This window comes from Morone saxatilis, unplaced genomic scaffold (assembly GCF_004916995.1).
Source record: "Morone saxatilis isolate NCDOM2014 unplaced genomic scaffold, NCSU_SB_2.0 Contig3, whole genome shotgun sequence".
Taxonomy (NCBI): domain Eukaryota; kingdom Metazoa; phylum Chordata; class Actinopteri; family Moronidae; genus Morone; species Morone saxatilis.
Window position 1 is genome coordinate 20717147 of NW_023339873.1, and position 17554 is coordinate 20734700.

The 17554-nt window shown below is 43.7% G+C and overlaps 1 protein-coding gene across 4 annotated transcripts in view; it reads right to left on the reverse strand.

Moving 5' to 3' along the window:
* daam2 (dishevelled associated activator of morphogenesis 2) overlaps nt 1-17554 on the reverse strand; it is a 95243-nt gene that overhangs the window by 74560 nt on the left and 3129 nt on the right. The window contains exon 1 of one of the 4 annotated variants that reach the window (XM_035674295.1): nt 446-735. The exons of 2 other annotated variants lie outside the window; for them this stretch is intronic. The gene's annotated coding sequence lies outside the window, so the exon portion shown is untranslated. Of the gene's footprint in view, nt 1-445; nt 736-17554 lie in introns of those variants that run through there. One more of the 4 variants, XM_035674291.1, reaches the window with a different exon arrangement.

Sequence of the window (17554 nt, forward strand, 5' to 3'; positions counted from 1 at the left end):
TGTCAACACCACTGGAGAGACAGCCAAACATAAAGACCACGCGTATTTCACAACCCAGCTTTTGCTGCCGTTTATGACCTATAAAGCCACCGTAGTAAAAAAAAAAAGTACTTTAAAATACTGCCTTGCACTCCAATCACAACAACACAAAAAACTTTGAATCTTTATCATCCTAGTGGGATTAGTAGCCCTTGTTGCCCACCAGCTTCTTTTTTGCTCAGCTTTCTACTGAGCCTACTGACTAATGTTTATTTTATTGGCTGCAGTACTCTGTTTTCCTGGCTGGATTGAGCAGTGGGATGCAGTGCATGGACAAACAGGGTTTAAAACATCTGTTGTATATGCAATCTCCTACTGGGTGAACAGCACTACAGTGTAGCTATTACTCACAATGATTGGGAAGGGCAACAGGTATCAATATCAAGATCAAGTGTCTCCTACTTACCCACTTCAAATGGGCTGCCCTGAGAGATGGATTGTCCCTGTGTCGCGTCACTTGAAATGGAAACTTAAGAGCCTTTTTGACAAAGCAAGATTACAAGGAAACTTTAAAGGATTCCTGCAGCATATGGCTTAAGATCCCTTTTTTTGCCATTCAGAGTTTGAGTTTCGTGTCCAAATTCCATGCCTTTGCTGAGTCTGACGGTGTTTCCCAGTCAAAGCTGCTGCATTCTGTCTGCTCTCTGTGAGCTTCTGAGCCGAGCTCTGGATTTCAGCTGACTGTGCTGGGAGCTGAGCTGCTGACATTGTCCCCGCTCTCTCTCTCCCCCCCTCCCTCTCTTGCTCTCTCTCCCTCTCTCACTCTGCCTTTAGATCACTCGCCCCTATGCCCCTCCCCCTCTGGATTCCAGCTCCAGTGTATGACAGCATCTATGTGGATGTCAGCAAGGAGGTGCTGGATTTTCTTTGAATATAAATGCATTTTTGTACAGTATGCATGTGTGTATGTGCCTGCTGTGCGAGGCCAAGGGAGAGGGCAAGATGAAAGGAAATGACCCGCTTCCCACCCCTGCCCACAATCCCAACTCCACCCAATACATTCCCTCACTGAGCAGACAAAAAAAATGGATGGAGGGATATCACACACAACGCCCAAAGGAAACCCCTTTTCCTGTTGCGTCTTCTCATCGCCAATGCATGCATAAAAGAGACACACGCCCACATGAGCACACACACACTCCCAAATATGGGAGTCGCCATTAAGAATTAGCCCTGTGACACACACAGGAAAAGGCTTTCTCTGAGATCCAATCAGTGTTCATTGACAAGAAGGTGAGACCTTGATTGTACAACGCTCTGGTGGCCTTGTCAAGTTTACACCATTAGCTCAGTCGAATGTAATGCGTTGAGAGGGGATCAGGTGGAGGGCCACGCCACAGAGGGTTCTGTGAAAGTTCAAGTATGTTACTGTGATAATATGAGGGGTCGGCTAGTGTAAACACTGGAGTCAAAAACTTAAGACTCCCATTGCACTGGCCAGGACACAGACACAACCCCTGACCCTACAAACCCCTAATCAGCTGAGAAAATCAGGAAAGTGAAAAAGACCTCCAAACAAAATCCAAAATTTCAACTATTACATTATGAACGAGGCACTTGCGCAAATTCATTCATTATGAATTCAAAAACTCAAAAATCAGCTATTGTCCTCATTCAGTGTGCCTCGAGAAATGTCTACACATCAATCAGCAAGACATCACTGACAGCCTCTTGACCCCGAAACTGACAGATCAATACAAATCCTCTGACATTTCGAGATGCCACGCATTTTTACCTTCACTACACAACACTTTGAAGATAAGGGTCAAATGTGAATCAATTTCATACTGAGTGATCTTATCTTCCTGTAGACTGCTCGACTGCTACACAGGTTAGGTGGGGTGACAGCTTGTCTGGTGGTGATTTCTGATCAATGCTAGACTATTGATTCCAGCCTTGCTTATATAATGTGCATACAGATGCTGCTGACCAGGTTTTAGGAAAGGATTGGGAATCAGAAGAAAGTTATTATAAAAGTTCCCCCACCTTTTGTTTGATTGTTCGACCTGATACATTTAGACCCACTGGCACTGTACTGAGGACATGTTTTGGACAATTGCTAGAAGCAAAGAAAGCAAAGAAAGTACATTTGCATTTGGCCTTGCCCATAAAGTGGGATCCAAATGCATATAATAACCACCATCCATTCTCTCACATACAAACTGGAGCCACTGGTATTCCAAAGAGGGCAGAAAGGCGGAGTCACAATACCATAATATCTGTCAACTCTCTCTAGGGACAGTAGACAGATGACACCAAGTTGCTGGCGGTAATGCCTGGGTGCATTCCTGAGCGAGCCCTGGGGACGCATCCATTAACCCGGCTCTTGGACAGAGCCAGGTAATCTCCATGATGTCCACTTCCCTTACTGTCTCTTTCCCTCTTTCTTTCTGTGCAGCATCAAATCAACTCTCTCTCGAGTAATATCTCCATCCCCAAAAACAAGGGAAGAAACCCTGAGGAATAGGTTAAGTGAATGCTCCATTCTAGCTAAGTGCACCTCTGTATCATCCATCACAGCCTGGTAAATTACATCGGCTAACTGACACAAATGGAGTGGGCTACGCATGCTTGCGGTAAACATCATGCCCCCTTAAAAAAAGAGGGAGCTGGAATCCAACACCCCAATATCACTCTGTGTACCAAGGAGCTGACTGCAGATTGTGGCCTCTACAAACTTGGCTCCAGTGAAAGCGAGGTTGATGTTTACCCACAGTAAATCACATTGGATGGCAAGTGTCATGACCGATAAACCAGCTGCAGAGTATGTCGAGTGAGACTGACACATCAGGTAGGACGCTTTCCCCTTCGCAGATCTGTGCACGCTAAAATGACACGGCGATCCAGACAACCTGCCAGTCACTTGTCAGTCAGATGGGTGAAACTTGCTGAGTCTAAACCTTCCTGTACCCACTGGGGAAGCAGAAGAAAGACTCCACACTGAGCATTCCAGGCAGCAATCTTTCACAAACAAAAATTCACATCTAAAGTGCAAGAACAATCACCATCTAGGTAACAAAGTGCTAAATTTAGTTATGGGGAGTAGTTAAATGGAACTTGGCACTTTGTGGAGAGTTGGACAAAAGGTGAATGGAATATTGGACAAGAAGAAGTGGGTCACCCAAGGTGGTCTCTTCCAGGCTCATAAACCACTCTCTCTCTCATATGCAGGAGCAGTCAAACTTGATAACGGGCAAAGAAACAGCTGGAAGAGAGGCAGTAAAGAAGCATTTAAAACTGCAGATATTGGCATCAGAAGCGGTCTTTCCAGGGTTGTCATTGAAGAGAAGTGGCAAGAGTCCTCCAAACCGGCAGCTGCCAGAGCAAACATGGCAAACAGTCATGTTTTACGACATGTTGTCCCTTAATGTATTATTTAGGGTTTCTTTTGACCAGGCAGCTCTCATTTAAGTCTGTTTTGTTTAAGCTAGGAATTCCTTGTGACAGCACTTTGCACACAACCATTTCTTTCACGCCCGCACAGAGATAAATTGCCAGAGAGAAAAATACCGCCGCTGCACAAAGCCTGAACTCTTGACAGAATAAACATGAGGGCACATTTTTATACATGGTCTAATTGTATGTTAGCTATAAATCATGATAGTGGGGAACACTATACCATCCATCTTTCAAAAGCCTCCGCAGAAAAGAGGTCTAATGACAGTAAAGCCATAAACCATAAATCTAATTGTAGTCACTATGTTCCTTTGGTGACATTCTTTCCTGTCTTCATTATTTACACCCCTCCTGTATGAATGCTTACCATCTACTACTAGGATGCACTTCTACCTTAACATTGTCTTTTCTTCCATCACAAATATGTCATACTGCTTTTACCAATCTTAACTGGGAGTAAACAAGTATTTCAACAGGATTACCAGTCATTTGCACTGTGAGCTGAGTGCTTTTTGGGTGTTTTGCAAAAGTACTGGGCATCTGAATGCCTCTTTTGTCCTGGAGGCAGACTGGGCAGGGTCAGAGGTCACCCAACTGCCTGCTCCCACAGTACCTCTGCTGTCTGACTGGATATGTGCCAGCTAAATGCTGTCATGTTTGGACAATGGTGCAACTTTCCGCTGACTGACTCATGACAGCTTCATCATGCTAACCAATGATGTAATGCCTTGATCTTCGGGCATGAAGGCCATCACTATTAGACTTTGAATAATGTCATAATAATTTAATCTCAATGTGCAACATTGATGTTGGTCATCTTTCCATGATCATGAAATATGCAATGCAAACAGCCCACATGAACACCATACTTTTGCTCTAACACATCACTTCTCATAGGTCCTTTTTTACTACAATGAATCCAGGTGTGTGAACTGTAAACGGGAGACCAGAGACTGACAGAATAGTAATGGGGAAAAAAGACTGATGGTAAAACTGAAAGGGAAGGGCCTTGCTCTTTTTCCAGATGCTTCCATTCAAAAGAAAGGTTTATATATTCCAGTTGCTATTATATTGGCAACATGGGGACTTCTCTCCACAGAGTGCAACTTCAGCTGTACGACTGACACAGCGATTTATCACCGTATTTTATCCCACCATTTAAAAGAAAACGCTCAAAAGTACAGATCTTTTCAGGAGAGACTTTTCGGAATGAGTTCCTCCTTTGCTGACCACAGACTGAACCCCAGACTAAGTCCTCCATCGGAGCTTTTCCAGGTGTAAGATTGTCCTTCTTAAAATCCATTCAAAACAATGTAAATCAAGGCTTTTACGTCCCCCAAAAGCATTGCACATGTCCATGTATGGTGGATCATGTCTGGGAAGTGTTTTAGGAAGTTTAGTCCAATTCTAAACAGTGCATTTGCAGGGGGTAACCCCACCCCTTTGTATCGTCACGCCACACACAAGTGGTCATGGTTGTCACAGTATCTCCATAAAACATCTGGGAGTCATCTGTTCTGCTAAAGGAGGCCCCCTGTGAACAGGTGCGTGTCTGCGTCCATGACCTTACACCCCTTTTTCATGACCCTTGACCTCTTGTTATGGGTGGGAGACTCTTTGAACCCAGTGGCACCATTGTAAACAGACAGTGCTGTCTCAACATCCAAGGTCACATTACCTTAGAGTAAGGGCCCCGGCAATCGGGGCATGTTTGTTGCTCACCGCTGCAGATTACAGCTTCAAACAGAAAACATCCACTGCAAATTTTAATTAGCTAATGATAGGCTGTGCCTAAGGAGCTATGAGGATTATCTAGTATCATAAAGCACAGAAATAAGCAAAGTAAACAAAACGCAGTTGTAATTATGAATTTGCATAATGCTGTGACAGCAAAAGCAAGAACTGACCAAAGCTTTGAAACCACTGTGACAAAAAAAAAAACTTTTCTGTCCTCTCTCAGTAGATTTTATCACAAACCAGAGGAAGTGGATTTCATAAAAATAGCCCACCAATTTTATTCTCAAACTCTTTGGTCTAACTTGACCATAATGGGTTCAAGCAACCCAGCTAAACCCGCAGTATACTCTGAGCGACACTGCTGAAAATAGACAACAGGCTGCCATTCTTTGAAATTTTTTCTTAATCCCTCTCTTTCTTGGTAGATGTAATGCTTACACTTGCACTGTACTGCACTGAAACTGCCATATGAGTTCTCCAGAGATGACAGAATAATAACAAACACTTCCTGTTTATCTCGATACAGTAGGTCAGAGCAGTCTGTTCCGAGCCACTGTCCATTCCAACACTAATCCAGTGGCTATCACGTCTTGATACTAAAGGAAATGTGTACCAGTAACATTTGTGAAGGAGGAAAACAGTAACTTTGAGAATAAAACCACATCCAAAACAGAACAACTTCAGTTGCATCCGTGGGTTAATGAGATTCAGAAAACATCTTCACCCCCAAAAATGTAGCAAATTTAAAGGATTTCCCCTACAACTATGCAACATATGTTTGTAGGAAATCTTCCAGGCCAAATAACAGTCGACCTTTGACCCATCAGCATCACTCAAGCACACGTGCCTCGTGTTCCATGCAACCGTACAGATAGTTTGTCTGTTCAGCTGCCTCTTCTATGGTGGGAAGGGTCAGACATGTTATTACATTGATTTATTATCCCCCTAAGTTAGGGAGGCCTTTGCCACATCCTGTTCCCCAGCTGAGAAGGGGCTCCCTAAAAGTTACTCAGTGGCTTTATTTTGGACTGTCACATGGACCCCGCTGGGTCAACACGTTCCTTCAGCGGTTCAGGGGAACATACTGTGGCAAAGGGTCCTTGAAATGCACAGTTTCAGGCCCTTGGCTTTGGCTGATAAGCAGCTCTGTCTGCAGGAAGCTATCAAGCATAACGTATGTACACAAACCAAGTGAGTGGAGATTACACCCAAGCTAAACTGATAAGAACCCAATCTTAATTTGTCACTCCATTCCTGCCCATCTATGTCACAGTGAACAAAGAGATATCACTGCTGCAGAATAATCCCCCCACCCTCCTGAGCAGATTGAACATTCAAAGGATACTAACAGGATATTAAAACATGGGTCATATTTTAGCAGATTTGGTCATCTGTGAATATAAACAGACAATCAGACAGATTTTAGTCAAACTTATTTGGAGTAGAGCACACAACATAGCTTGTAACATTTTTACCCAAACTTTCAGTTTTAAAGATCAATTACAGTTTATTTGTGTGCAGTGCAGTTTACTAGTGCAAAAAGGGATGGTTACTAATTTGGCGAAACTATTGGCTTGTTTACAACCTGTCTAATCATCTGACCGCTCATATTTTTTGCCCCATTGGGCTTTATTGTACCAATACTGTTGCATTCCCAGATCTCGGCAATTATTTTTGTGAGTACAATGTTATTATAACCCATTGAAACTATGGGCAAAACCTATGAAAATAAACCCGATATGAGCTGAAATTTCAACATGCTGTGAGGTTTGAAGATGCATGCAAGTGTGTCTACTGTATGTGAGTGAATGAGCTGGTGTAAGTGTGGGAGAACACAATCTTGCAAGAGAGAAAATGTAAATACATATAGCACCATGCTGTGTGGAGGCGTGCTGGGGGAGCAGAGGTGGAGGGGAGCGTTGCTGAGGGAGCCCATTGTGCACCGATTACCCGCAAGAGGGGTAAATGATGCTGTTGATTGAAGCCAGCTGAGGCCAGGGCAGGCTCCTGGAGCAGCACCACGTGCCACTGAAATCCATCTGGCCTCTCAATGACACACACTGACAAGTCAGTCCTGCATGCTTGTTCATTTTCTGCAGCTAAAAGCGTACTGCTAAAAGTGAACACACCCACACACCCACAATGCTTGTGAAATCAAGCTAACAAACAAGACATTCTCCTCATAAGAATGCAGGCTTGGTAAGGCAACGTCAGTGCCCGTCAGCAGGAATCTGACCTCTTTGTTTTGACATATAACACATGCACAGGGTAGTATTGCTGCACTGATGAGGACTTGCAATTGATTAGATTGATAACTAAACGGTTCATCATGCCTTAAACTAAGTGCTTGTCAGTTTGTGTCAGTGTCTAGAAACCCCCTTACCCCATAGCTTTTCAGTGTTAGAAATTTGGTCAATCAGACAAGTCTTAAATTAAATTTACAGTCAATTTTTTATGTGTAACAACAAAGCACAATACCATGAATGCAAGACTGTCCAAAATACTGCATCTCGTCCCCCTCTATGATAGCAGGTTTTTCGTCCCACTTTCAAGGGTGGCCACTCAAAACAGGTATTACTTGTCACAAAACATCATACAAACTAGTTCCATTAAAGCAAACCCTGGCCCTAAAGTGTAGTGACATGTCGGTCGCGAACAAGACGGATCAAAGAGCAGAGTTGTAAAGTTCTACGTTCTATTGAACCCACAAACAAAGTGCGACTAGAGAACAAACACAGTGGAGCGTCTGAGACAGATATTTGCTTAAGCAGCTGGTGGAGACCAAAAACAGAACCAGAAGGAAAGTGAATATCGGACTTCCCCCAGGTGGCCAGAAATGACTCAAATTAATGCTAATGTTGCTCCTAATCTGCGGGATGTGTAAATACTGTTTCCTAACAAGTTGTTTACATGGTTGCCAGTGTGAAGTAATTAAGAATATGACCTGCACTGAACGAGCACTGTATCCTCAGGGATATTACAACTGTGCTCATGTGCAGCATTCATTGAGGCCAAAACTATAGGCATTGTGTCATCACTATATATTGCATTTATTTAAATGTAGTGCAGATGCTCCCTTACCCATGCTTCAAAAATGCATTACGTTGCAGAAATATATCTGCAGGTTATAAGTGAAGCAATGTTGTCACACAACAAGCATTTGTCCCACAGGATGAAAACCTGCTCCGAAAAAAAAAGCCTTGACCCCTGTAGTACAAATCTGGGTTAATCACATCTGCTCTGGCGGCGTACAATCAACACATATTGTTCCAATTACATGCTATTTAAGTTAAATGGCCAGGTTGGGCCTTGAATCGTTGTCCCATTGCACGCTGCAACAAAAATGTGGGTCAGCATTTTTTCCCCCGCAGCTTTTCCTCTCCCTGCATCTTAGTTTCCTTCGTAGAACAATGAGTCTGCCTTTTTTTTTTTCCTCCCGAGACTGTAGAGAGAACTGGCATTATTATGACCACAACGGTCACTGTAGTGCACACAGACCGTTAACACGCCTGCTCTATGAGATGCAGGGCACGATATGAAATAGAACTCAATGACCTTGCTTCACAACTTCACAGAGCAGCCATTTCAATAATCATGAGCATTGATTGTTGAGACTGGAATGAATGGAGGGAGGGCGCAGATCAATGACAAGGGCTCAACAGGACCTTCATGCTCTTCCACTGTCACCAGCCTCCTATTTGAGTGGTACTGTTCCTTAGGGGAGCCAAAATGGCTTACTCAGCTTTGGCCTAGTGTTCTAGTTTCACCGGAGACAACAGTGAAAAAAGGAAGCCGAGCCAAGCTGGAGAGGTGTCTGCAACTGTCTATCCAAAGCTGAATACCACAGCTAAAAATACACTACATTGAAAGTACTGACAATTGATATACCATTACATTTGAAGTTTTTAAGTAGAACTGGATTCTAATGAAAAAAAGGAAGCGAAGATAAGTCTGGGAAATGTACTGCACACCACTGACCAGTAGCCAAAAAGCATGAGACAGATTTATGATCAGCGTCTGTTTTAATACTTTGTCAACTGTGTTCTGAGCGAGTTTGTGTGTGTGTGTGCGAGTTCAAATTGTGTACGACACACACATGAATCACAGCAGAGCTCCTTCCCTCCATTCTGTTCCATGAGCCAAAACTGCAGGCCTCTGATCAGCAGATCCCTTTCCTCTTCCTCAAGCTCTTGGATGGAATGTCAGGAAGGCAAGGTAATGACGGGTAGGGTGTGTGAGAGTGTGTTCATTCATGTGTGCTATACGTGAGTGCATGCATATACTGTGTATATATAGTAGAGGCTGAGGATGTGTGTTCACTCAGCAGTGCATCTAGTCCTGTGTTGCGTGACACTACGACTTATTCTGTAGACAATATTCCTTGAAATGTATCATATTTCAGTGTATCCATGCAACTGCTGCTCTTCTCACAAACCATTGCTCCCTTGCTTCCTTTCATTTTCTCTCTAACACTTGAAAAAGAGGCGTGGGTTGTCGGGACCTCAAGGATTTTGTTTATCCCTGGCTTAAAAAGGTGGAAAATGGGCCGGATATAAAAAATAAGGCTTCCATTTGCCTATGTGGCTCCAGCTCCCTACTGAGGACCACGGGAGCACCATCCAAAGGGTGAGAGATAAGAATGCACGAGATTTCCTGCCTTGCAGCGCTGCGTTCCCCAAACATCGCCCCGTTTATGTACTGCAGCCCGTCACCAAGGCAACCTGGCGGCGAATCAAGGCCCAGCACAAGAGTGGTGGTAATCCAAGGAAGGGAGAGAGTGAGAGAGGGAAGAAGGCAAGGTGGTTTTAGAAACAGGCTTGGAGCAGTTCTCAAAAATGTGTTAAAGGAAGCTGATCCAGATGAGATTCTTTGAAATAGATTAACTATGCTCTTTGACCTTGGATCTATAACAATGTAGATCAAGTTGTCACTGCATTACACACTGTTTATAATCATGGCAACACCGTATTGGTCGTTAGGCAAGTGCCCCAAGCAACATTGCATCCTTATTCCTCCCATATTAAAACTGATCTGTAACGTTGTGATACCCCTAGTTAATTGTGCATTTAAGGGATTTTGTTTGTCAACCTGCAGGATGATGGGGGTTGGGGGTGGGTTGAAAGGGACGTGTGTATGGGTTGATACAGCAGCATTAAAGTCTGCACCAAGGGTCTAGTCTGTCTGCCTAATACCTTTAATCCAACCCCCACTGCTGGAGCAAATCTCAGTAGATGTGGTCAAGGGCATGGTTACAGTCCGGTAGCATCACTGCCACCGCGCTGACCCCCCGCCCCCCATTTCACCTCTCTCTCTCTCTCTGAAGATCACAATATCTTTCGGTGTCCTCACGCTACATGGCACAGCTAATCCCTGCGGCTGCCGGACAATGTGAAGGTAGGGGGTAAAGACGGGGGGGAGGGTTGAATTGTGATTGTGACTTTAAAAAGCCATTTTCTACATGGATCACTGCCTGAAGATAGATTGCATAGTCTGATGCTGCATGAAAATGGGCAGTCCAGCAAGGCAGTTGAGATAGAGGGAGAGAGACAAAGAGAGACAGAGAAAATATATCAGCTTCCAGTAGCTTTAATGCAGGCCAATTCTGGTGCGGCTGAAACAGGCAGACAGTTTGGCATACACAGCAATGGCTTATGGGTTATCTCTCCATCACTCCATTGCTGACAGAATGGGCCTTTCAATGCACATGCACACACAGACACACACATGCAGCACTTTTATGGTAAATGGACCTGTACTTGTATAGCGCCTATCTAGTCTTCCGACCACTCAAAGCGCTTTTACACTACGTGCCACATTCACACTTTCACACACATTCACACAGCGATGGTTAAGTCCATCGAACAGAAACTAATGCAATTATACACATTCACACACCGATGCATCAGGAGCANNCACACACCAATGCAGTGCATCTGTAGCAATTTGGGGTTCAGTATCTTGCTCGAGGATACTTCCGACACGTGGCAGGAGGAGCCGGGGATCGAACCAACAACCTTCCGATTGGGATTCCGATTTTATCTCTCTAGATGAGAGAAATACATCTCATATTGACAAACTCGTATCCTCTATCCTATCCTCTCTATCAGTAATGGCAGAACTGGTCACAGCAACCACTGCCAACAGCACATTAGTGGAGAGGAGTCGGAAGAGAGCTACATAACCACAGTAGCAAAGAACTGCATGCATGGGAGTGAATACACTCTAAATCACTAATTAGTCAATGGCAGGACTGGAAAGAACTTGCATCATACGCCATCTGGCGCAGTCAGTGATGATGCTTGAAATGAAAAAAAGCTGAACCAAGCTTCATTTTTCCAACCCGTGTAATCTCACAAGTGCCTAAACGAGTTTGCCCTGACACATAAACAAATATAAACAACCCCTTAAAAACACAATGCGCATGGATACAGAAACTACCAAAAATAACCTGCTCTCCATAGTTGCTAGGACATGCCTGGGTCATTTGAGTTTCCCCCGCTGGCTCATGCCGTTTGTTTACCCCCACACTTCCTGAATGCTGATGGCAGATAGTCTCCTGGTTTATACAAGTGGAAGGAGAAGAAAAACAGCACACTGCTCTGAGAGCCTGCTGCACAATGAGGAAGAGGAGAAGGATAAGGGAGGGGGGGGTCAGTATCCCAGTAACCGCGGGAACAGCACCGAGGGGGTCACTTTATGTCCACATGTGATATTTACCACAAGGGGGTGATGAAGTGTATATCAAAGGTGGCTGACAACAGTTTTAACAGGTCTCCTCCCTATTCCCTTCCCATCTGCAAAACTTAAAAAATGGAAAGAAGACCCAGAGAGCAGATGAGATCTTTTTGGTCCACAGGTACACAGGGAAAACACCAATAGCAGGTCAAGAGGGAGAGTTAGGGGGAGCCTTACAGGTGAATGTGAGAATAACAGAAGTAAAAGGTAGAAGGCACGGCCTGATAGTGCTTACAGATGATGTAGAACACCCACAGATGTTAAATCTGGGAAAAGGACACAGTTTATAACGCAGCACAAATAAACGCCTTGCCTTTCAACAGTCCATTTGAAGTGCACTGCCAGTGCAAAAAACCTGTGCGAGATCAGTCTGCCCCTCCAGAGGGATAAAAGCCAAAGGCCCCATTTCAACAAGCCTCTCCTGAGACAGAACCCTATTCATACGGCCTCTGAATGCTTTAGTTGTTGCCAACCACGCGGTTTGTCACTTGGCGAAAAGGAGTTTTTCAAAAGAACTTGCCAGGGATGAAGGATCTATGGCCCAGGTCCACTGTTCAGATGGTGTTTGTCTGTTTAGTTACTCGATAGCAAAAAGACAGAACCATCTGTTATCATTCCTGGATCCTTCACTGCATTCGCCCATCCATCTCAAAGCTCAAACACAATGAGATGGCAGTTAGCTCAGATGATGCATTACAGGCTGGGAGAGAGCCTGTAGAGCACAGTAAAAGTGCCTGTCATAGCTTTGTATTCCACTTAAGTGCTTTGAACTGCACCATAAAGTCATTACATGATTGGAAAGAAATGCATGGGAAGACATGGAAGCCAAATTTAGTAATCCAGAAGTTTTAGAAAGAATTATGACAGTGTTGAGCTTATGAAATGTTTTACTGTTTAGTAATGGCCTTTAGCTTTAAACAAAGTGAGCTCACTGGGGAGGTTTTGTCTGATACTGTATGTTTAAACCATTTTTTATTCCTCAGGTCAAACAATTTATGGTTGTGGGGCTTCCAAGCTCCGCAGGTGAGGATAGGATAAGAATAGTATGATAGATTAGAAGAGAAAATAAGGTGGGTGAATGGGATGCATTTACATCTTAAATCTTGTTAAGATGCTTCAGCCTTAGAACCCTTCAATAAAACACATTTGTCACACCAGTAAAGTGAATTACAGTTGCCTAAATTAAATTGAGGATGGAGGTGGGAGGCCTCTTTATCTGGTAGCCTGTCATATCTTTAGTAAAGAATTACAGGCAATTTATTCGTTGGTCAGTGTAGAATAAAACACTAGCAAGTCATTGGGGAATTTCAAGTCTAAGAACTTGCTGTAACATGAGGTGAGAATGACACGAAACTTGTATTTCAGGGGAATCCCATGAAACAAATGTGAAAATAAAACTGTATCCAAAGGTGAAAATGGAAGCAAAAGGAATACTACAATTCACAATCTAAATATACAAAGCCACAAACTTTTGTTTGATGAGGTAATCCCCTCAGTCAACGACACATACTGTACGTGAACCAGAACCAGTCTCATTAACAAAACTGCAAACTCAAAGCTATAAACTTAAGCTATCTCAGGTTCAATATCCAGCTTTTGAGCCAGGACATATTCTGCGAGGGTAGCCAAAGTAAACCCACCACAGCCTGGCCCATTCTCAAACCTCTGTGTGACATATCCATGTCTCGATCTCAGCCCCCATCTGAAATGATTCATTGGTAGGGAGTGCTTTTTGCCAGGCTTCTTTATCGCTGTGCTGAAAAGCCTGAAAGATTTCCCCCTTCTGAAAAGATAAACAGTGCTGACTATTAGGGGAAGGGGACCGGTCACACAAACTGCTTAGACAAGTGGTTTGGGACTCAAAAAGACAGGGGAAATCTGCTACCACTAGGGGTTGCTGGGAGGAGAAGGGCCTCAGTGCAATGGTGGGGCTCAGCTTCTGCGAGCCTGGAGGACCCCAAGGGAAAAGCCAGTCCAGAGAGCGGGGGACTCTCACGGACAGTCAAGAAATTTTCCCACAATCAAACACACAAACAGAGCCGCACAGGGCAGCGAAAAGGACCCTTGTCCACCAAGGAGACAGACGGAGGGAGGGAAAGAGATCTGATAGTTACAATAACACAACCCAAAGAAGTACATCCTAAGCTGTATCTCTTGTGAAGAGGCCCCTCATGGTAAATACACTCTGTAGACAAACACTGTTATGCGAAGGACATTCATGGCCTAAGCAAGGACTCAACAGTCTTCTAGGCATGTTCAACCTGTAAGTAACCTTAAGTACATTTTAAAACCTTAGAGGGTTGGTATGGGCCTCTACCAGATGATGTGGCCAAACCCACACAGTTCACTGGTAAATGACCTCATTAAGGTAATCTGTTTTCAGCACAATCCATCGCTACAAATACCATCTGTTAGGCATTAAATTGGGTGTCAGGCCACTGAGGACATCTGGATTGTTGGTGTTGAGGAGTTTAGGAGTTTAGGCTAATTTAGGGAGGATTTGATCCTGGGAAACAAACAATGCATGGTTAAAAACGCATGTCAGACAACCCAGACTGACTTACTGTCAGTTTGCCGATTACAACCAAATCTACTCAGTTTGCAATCAGGTTAAAGATGAACTGGCTGAACTTTGTTGTTAGGTCTAGGCAAAATAAAGCCACATGACTCTAGATAGATTTTGAATGCCATTAGTTACTTATTCCAACATGTCAAGATAATTAAATCTAAAGCCCATAATGACAAGTTCTTTGTACACACAATCAATTTCCTAAAGGGTCAGCCAGGCAGTTGGACCAGGTCACATGTCAAAGGTCACCTTTCACCACAGTTAACTATGTGTGGAGTCTATTCTCAACAAAAACATAGACGCAGCCCTTTGTATCAGAGGTCAAACTTATTATGATCACTTTACAGAGCTTCTTTTGACAATTCCTTATTGCAGTTTTGAATATTTAGAGAGGAGAAAAAATTGCTTTGAGTATACACCTGGATGACACAAAAGCAGAACCATACTGAGGGAGTTGTTAGCTTTGTGTTTTGAATCTGCAGTGTTTGCAGTCAAGTCTTCATTCATGTATCCCACTGTCTTTGACCCAAGCCAAACTCGTCAAACAATTCTTTTGCTGTGTAATTGATGTCATTCTCCTGGAAATCTAAAGGTTACATCTTGAGAAAATGTGGCATGCAAGCCTCCTTTTGAGTGGGTCGGCAAAAGTCTTCAAACTTCCTTTTATAGAAGTAACCCCCCGAGCTGGATATCATAGCCATTATAAATAAGAAGCTGGAATGCAGAAGGGGAAAAAATAAACATCCAAGCTGCTCCGTTATCTACACCCAGCTGTGCAGTTTAGAGGCCGATCCTTGGAAATGATGTCACCCTGGCATTGTGTTACTGTTAAAATAGCGTTCCTATAATTTTGTGTGGATACTAATTCATTCAAGAAAAGGCAAGCAAATTCTACTAAATGTGGACCTTGAATTAAGGTCCATAACCTCAACTGAAATAGTTTAACACAACTGCAATTAATGCAAAATGTCCCATGGTGAACAAATTGTAATATCAACTGGTCCAACGTGAACACAAGCATCACTATGAAATAGTCTACTTTACGTGGATGAGTGTAGGTGGCCATTATTGGTTTGAAAACCAAATTCAAAGGGGTCAGTTATGTCCACTGGAAGGTGTATACAGACCACAAGGTTAAAACAGAACATGAAAACAACGTCAAGGTAGAAGGGTAATGTTGGATTCAGGTTTTGAGTACCAAGGAAAAAGGGCCAATGGAGGAACATCTCCAGGTGCAGCGTTTGAAGCTAATTCCAAAGGCAAAGTGAATATGAGATGTGGAGGTGAGGAGAAACCTGCAGCCGAGAGAATACGGGGGACTGACGCACTGGAGGTTCGATAAACGATTCCATATGTGTTCCAGATCCCAAGTGAAAGAGCTGCTTTGTGCTCAGCGAGGTAGCACGCGCACAGGTCCCAAGTGGAACCCCCCTCCTTTCTCTCCCTTCCATCTACTGACAAAAGGTATCTGGCCCTTTCTCAGTAGCTCAGGGTAATATTAGCCAAGGGTAGGGGCAGGAGCAAGGGGTTTGGATGGCCGAGTCTCAACCCTCCAACCAGCAGCATATTTTGACGGGAGCTAATTGCCTGTGACTACATGGAGACAGGGGACCGAAACAACCATTGGCAAAATGAACTGAGTTGTGGGGAGGGTGAAGGAGGGTAGAGGGTAAAGAGGGGACTGAGGTTGGGAACAGGGGGGGAGGGATCTGTCAGGAAGTCAGGAAGACATATTAGGATATTCTCAACCTCCATTACCCCCAGTGCTAAATCATCCCCGGTGATGGGGAAATAATTCCTCAAGACATTAAAGAGGCAATCTTACACGTGCACCTGCTCCCTGTGTGTTTAGCCTTGATATGACTGAAGAACCAATCATCCAGCCATCATGCACACTTCATTCAAAATACCACCTTTACTGCAGCCACAAGCTCCCCTCCGTAGAATCCGAACAATGCATGGTGAAACCGAGACTTAAATTGCCTCTAATTTATAACAGTGGTGGAAACATGCAAGTCTAATCAGGTAGCCAAGGCAGCAAGCTACTGTTTCCAAAAACACTACAGTGGCGCGGGTGCATAAACGCCTGGCTAACAATGACACATTGTGCAGAGCTGCGAAAACAGAACTTGAGGTGTCTATCCTATAATAAAATATCTGGGGTTTATGATGTTTTAATTAACCACATGATTGCATAACTCGTTTTTTTACATTTGGAGTGAGTGGGTGTGTGTGACTAGACTGACAGGAAATTAGACTATAGGGACAGATTGAGGAGGAGGAAGGGGGGGGTGGCAGCGGAAGAATGCAAAGTGTCCTGCACTGTTCTGTTTAATAGTTCCCACTGGACAAAAGGTTTCCTCCTTTAACGAACAGGTAAGCCACGTGAACCCATGAATGTTGGTTTTTCCAAGTAATTACAGTAAATAGATTCACAGCTTCATAACTAGAGGTACACACCACAGTAACTGGACTAAGATGCAAAGAACAGAAAGAGAAACTCTATTTCAGAGATATACAGATTACTGAGGTGAGGTGCCAGCATATGTACATTAAGATCATATCATACACCGCTTCACTGTTGGGTAAACCCAAAGTTGATTGGATGCCAAGGGTCTCTTGCATACTGGGGCGGTCCCTCCATGCTGCAGTTCCAGCAGAAAACAGCCTCACTACTGTATGGGAGAAACAGACCAGAGCTTGTTGCAACCAGCCATCAGCAAACCCTGCACGCTGAGCCCCTGTGGCTAGGACCTGCTAGACACAAACTGAGATCAGGCTATTCCTTCAGGTAAAAGAAAAGCTAAAGAATCTGTTGTCATCCATCTTTTTATTTTAAACAATAAAAAGATATTTTAACCTCAAATAAACGTGTCCAAAAATTTAATCTACCATCACCAATAAAAAAAAAACAGTCAACCTGAACCATTCAGGAATCTCTCAGACGGGAAGAGGCTGTGGGGAACATAAGGTTAGATTTTAGTGCATTTATCTACTTGCAGTGTCCAAAACGTAAGTCTTTGCATGCTTTGTATAATCCACAAAAAACAATATAAGTCAATAAAATATATAACTCAT